This window comes from Peromyscus maniculatus, chromosome 16 (assembly GCF_049852395.1).
Source record: "Peromyscus maniculatus bairdii isolate BWxNUB_F1_BW_parent chromosome 16, HU_Pman_BW_mat_3.1, whole genome shotgun sequence".
NCBI classification, from domain to species: Eukaryota; Metazoa; Chordata; class Mammalia; order Rodentia; family Cricetidae; genus Peromyscus; species Peromyscus maniculatus.
In genome coordinates this window covers 9,195,673-9,201,177 of record NC_134867.1, presented here as the reverse complement: position 1 = coordinate 9,201,177, position 5,505 = coordinate 9,195,673, and positions in this window count along the sequence as shown.

Here is a 5,505-nt window from a genome sequence, read left to right as displayed (position 1 = left end):
GGTCACTAGAGAGGCACCTGCCTCCTTAAGCCTGTCACTTCGATGAGGGTGAGCTTACAGAGGGAGGATGCTCACCAATGGAGCGGACAGAAAACACAGCCACACAACTAAGTTTGGGATGTGTGGCCACCAGCTTCCCACCACCTAGCTGCGTGCAGCCCCACAGCAGGGAAGGAGCTATGGCATCTGGTACTGGCCATTTTCCAAAACACCACATCTGGCTGGTGGGTACTTAAGCACTTCCTCTCGTCTCCCTAGTCATGCAGGCTCACAGGAGGGCAGACTCAGACTGGCAGAACCGGTCCACTTCCTGGTGCTCCCTGTACTTACTTCCCCAACTATGCAGAGGGGTGGAGGACGGAAGCGTGCTATGATTGGCATCTTTCTTGCTACGCCCCGGCCCAGATGTGCTCAGGGAAGGGTCATCTGTTGGTGTCATCGGGGAGAAGGGACCTGAGGCAGGCCCACCATGGCTTTGTGGGGAACATATCCCCGGGAATGACAAGAAGCACTGGACAGCAAAATGCAGCAGCAGGTCATGGCCGGCTCTCACGAACCCCTCTGCTTCTTCTTCCCACGCTGCCCTCAACCCCTTGGCTATCACCTGCCTGTCATGTCAGCAGGTTGGAGAGGTGACCAGTCATGTTTTTGGTGATCAGGGTGGTAAAGTGGCCCATGCCGTCTGTGCTGAAGGCAATCACAATGAAACTGAACAGTCAAGTAGAAAACGGTGGCCGCCCACAGGCACGTCGAGCCAAGTGCAGCCGTGGAGGTAGGGGCTGGGGCTGCTCAGGCCAGGCTCCCTGCCACAGCTTGTGATTCAGTAATAACTGGAAGCGCGATTGCTTTTTCACTCACTATTTTTCAACGGTTTATTCATAAAGCAATTTTTCACTTTTCACTTATTTTCAGCCCCTTTCACATCTGTCTACTCACAGTTTCTGTCTTGGCTTAACCTTTTCCTACTCCTTCCTCTCTCAGCTCAAATTTTCTTTATTCCCCTTTTTAAACTTTGAGCCGTTAAAGTGGGGTCAAGGCCTGGACGGCCTCGCTAACTGAAGTGTTTCCTTTCAACGTCTTCCTGGGGTCTGCCTGCTGTGTTCTCACGGTCTTCCTCAGTGGTCAGTGTTCCTGCCTCCTCGCCCCTTCTATGGCTCGACACATTTAAATCTTTCTCAGTTGTCCGGTAAACATGACTTTGCTTTAAAGAAATTAAAAGAAGGGAAAAAGTACAAAGAAGGAGAAGCAAAAACAGATTAAATTAGACACTCTAGAACTCTGGTATGGAGTCTAGCATGGGTCTGACCTAAGCATAACCCATTATTTCCATTAAGAGAATGTAGGTTTCCTTCAGATGAGCAGAGGAAAGCGCACAGTTCTCACCAGTTAGCAGGACCTGCAAGCTCACTCTCTTTGCCAGAAGAAGCCACAGTAGTTGGCTCCACACCAGTTCGTCCCTAGTATCTGGGTCTCTGTCATCTACTCTGGGCCTACCCCAGCAGCCACACTTCAAAGGACAACAAAATAATTAGCACAACAAAGGTGGAGTACTTCAGAGAGAGCTGGAAACAGCCAGGAATGTCTCCCCGTTCTAAGGATCAGGAGACAGAGGCCCAGGAAGGTTCTAGGATTTTCTTGGGAGGATGCTTCTGATGACAGGCAGACCTAAGGGTAGAGCTATACTCCTTATTCTGGATACACAGTGTGTCCCAGGAGAGGAAGGATTCGAACTCAGTTTGTACTTTGAGGATATTCCTAGACTATGGGCCTAAGACATGTGGAAGAAAGCATTAGGTGACTCCTTTATTTGATCTTTGGCTAGTGGGTGTCCTAGGGCATCTATTTAATATATTTACTTGTATTAAAACTGGGTAAGAAAGGTTTAAAAAGAAGATGATGACGCCCCATACTTCCTTTGCCTGTAGGGGTGGGGATTTATAGTCAGTTCCATTGTGCTAATACTAATGGGAGAGGGGAGGCCAGAGGACCCCTTCTTCCCAAGTAATAACTGCTCCTGAATCTTCTTGGTTGGGGGTTTCTCTAACGGCGCCAGGTAAACACATCATTTTATTGCCCCTTTCAATACCTGGGAATTGCCACGAGGAACATTTTTTTCCCTGCATAGTATCATGGACTCTTGCTTCGAGTTTAGGCAGCCTTTCCTAGTTTGTTTAATTATATACATCGCAGCTGGGCAGTAGTGGCACAAGCCTTAAATCCCAGCACTCGGGAAGTAGGGGCAGGCAGATCTCTGTGAGTTCAAAGCCAACCTGGTCTATGAAGTGAGTTCCAGAACAGCCAGGACTGTTACACAGAGACAAAGAGACCTCAGGCACGTCAAGGAAACTAAAGTTCTCCACCAAAGCCTTGTATGTGCCTTGATTTAGGTCTACAGCTGCACACAGAATTGACAAATGCTTGGACTGTGGGCTTAGAAGGGCTTGCCATGGCATCTTAGGCTGAGCTTGTGTTTTCAAGCCAGGTGGCTCTTCCTTAAGTCCTGCAAGCAGGGAGGCTCTGTCCCTGCCCTGGGAGAAGTCCAGTGTGTTGCCAACCTCAGAATGGTTACTTAGGTTAATCGGGTAGTTAGTCTCCTCAGTTTAAACCAATAATTCTCAACCTTCCTGATGCTGTGACCCTTTAATACAGTTCCTCATGTGGTGGTGACCCCCAACCATGAAATTATTTCATTGCTACTTCATAACTGTAATTTTGCTACTGTTATGAATCATAACGTAAATATCTGCTGTGCGACCCCCAGCTTGAGAGCCGCTGGTTTAAACTCTTCTGCTGTGGGCTAACTTCCTTTCCTGTCACTGGCCTCGCTCACAGCGGAGAACAGCTGGTTGCCATCATCCACAGGTGAGTCCTTCCCAAGCCTAAAGATGGGGCATTTTCCTACCATTTCACGAAAACACATTTTGTGAGCACGTTGGAGAATTTCTTACCAAAATTGCCCATGGTGCTTATCTGCCACTTCCTCTTTCTTTCTCGATAGGGTAGAGGAAAACGAAGAGATGACTATGCCACACTTGTGCTGAATAACACCTTCTATCTTAAACACACAGCGAGGGAAATGTGCACATGGCCGCCTCTGACTCAGCACTTGGCAAGCCTGGAAGAGCAAACAAGGAGAGGACTCGTTAGTTTACAGTATTCTGAGAAGCTGGGCCGTGCAGAGAATATTTGCATACATCTGGTTAAAAATAACCTTCTGGAATCTTGCTGCAGTTCTCTGAATCACACTGATTAGGGCTGTATTGAGATTAAAATCATTTCTCACTCCTTGAAGATGCTCTTAGTGGGACTTTGAACACCCGGACATAGGGGCTCTGAGGTCTTGAAAGGGGTGTGATGGGAGGTTTGCCATAGGTTCAGAAACTTTACAATCATCCAACAGCGGGAAGTGGATATCAAGAAGTGGCCAGCGCCTGAAATGGTCTGGCTTAAGGTAAGGAAAGGACACGTTGTGGGGAAAGTGCTCCCTGGTGCTCCACCGAAAAGAAGCGCCCTGTGGGCTGGTTCAGTGAGCGTGCTGTGACTTTCCTTCTTTCAGCTGCCCCTCTCTGCTCCAGGCCTCCCTTCTACAGAGATCTCCCTGGAGAGCTGCTTTTAGTTAGAAATCCTCTTCCACGTCCCTCTAATTATTGTCATATCTCCCTCTGTCCCAGCCCTTTCTCATTATCTATGTGTGTGTCCGTGTGTGTGTTTAGACAGGGTCTCACTAGATAGCCCTGATTGGCCTGGAACTCCCTATGTAGACCAGGCTGGGCTTGAACTCAGAGATATGTCTGCCCCCCCCTTCCAAAATACTGGCATTAAAAGTGTGTGCTACCACACTTGGCACCTCTATCTTGTGGAGAACATCCCCTCCCCCAACCCCCCTCCCACACACACACAGAGAGAGAGAGAGAGAGAGAGAGAGAGAGAGAGAGAGAGAGAGAGAGAGAGAGAGAAGAGAGAGAGAGAGAAACTTCACTTATACCACTTTATGGGACATGAATTGATTTCATTTCCCCCCAAAGAAAAACCATCAAGAAATGTGATCATAAACTCCTATGGTGGAACTTATACAGTCTATATATTATCATATGGTAGAAACTATGTCTACATAGCTTTTATGTAATTAAGGAAATTTTCAAAAAGTGGTGACTTCTGCCAACTTGCTTTGCCCCACAGAGGGCAGTGATGCCTAAATCTTCTAAATCTTACAATATGGACTCTGGCAGATGGTCTTGGACTCCTGTGGGTATTAATGTTCCATCCAAGTCCACCCACAGTGTTCCTGAGATAGGCAATACTCAAGAAAACAAGACATGATCTACCAACTAAAGAATTATGATTTATCTTAGGAATTGTTACACCCTAGATCTTGTAGGGGTTTTAAAAAGAATTATTCCCACTATGGTTCTGCAGAATTTAGGCATCTAACCAGCACCACTTGGCACATTATGACTACAAGGCTCTGTTTTTCTTCACTACACAGTTGTATGTTGGCAGCATTTCAAATTCTTGGCACAGATATTTAAGAGAATTTAAAGATACACCAAAAGCAAAAGAAAACTTAAGGGAGTCTTGAGCATCTAAATGTATGAAGACTCACTTTCTCAACATGCAGTTAGCATGGACTCATGAACTTGTAATGGTGAAATGGGAGCCATGAAAAACTTTGTAAAGGGCTTTAGGTCGTTCCCCAGAGAGCACTGGCACTCTTTAGACTTGTTTCCTATTTTTATCACCAAAAGGGAATCAAATGTACTTGTGCCTTCTCTCTGGGAAGAGGTTTGGTTCTGGAACATCCATGAACAAGAAAGGAAACTTATTCCCACCGTATGATCCATGAGGCCCAGAGCCATGCCATCATGAACCCTAGATTTGGATTAAATCATCCTTTTGAAAATTCACATTAAATACCCGAGTTGCAAATGTGCTTTCCAAGTTGATGAGGGGTAGAGTTTAGGGCTTTCCTTGTGACATGCTTTGTGTTAGCTTCAAACTGCAGAAAGAATGCTAATGTCACCAGTGGGAAATGTTCCTGAACTCAGCTTCCCAGGACCCCTCACCCACCCAAGAGCTGAGTACAAACACGCCATTTCTGAAATAGGTCCTAGTGTTCCTTGGCTCCTCACTGTGACCTCAAGATTATCAATAAATATCCATAACTCATAATGAAAGCAAAACTGTACACCATTGAGAGTTATGACATTCCCATCCTGAACACAGTCTGGGAAGCTAAGCAGGGTCGGGCATGCTTAGTACTTGAATGGGAGCCTTATGAGGTACTATATACATGTCAGGAGAGTGGGAAATCCGGCATTATAACTGGTACTGCCAGGAAAAGAGGAAGCTGATGGAGAGTGGGAAATCGGGCTTTATAGCTGGTACTGCCGGGAAAAGAGGGAGCTGATGGAGCAGGGGGAGACAAATTGAAAAATCTTCATTCAAAATGTGATCCAGTGACACCCTGGAAGTCGGGACAAAAGGATTCAAGACACTAGACAAGCA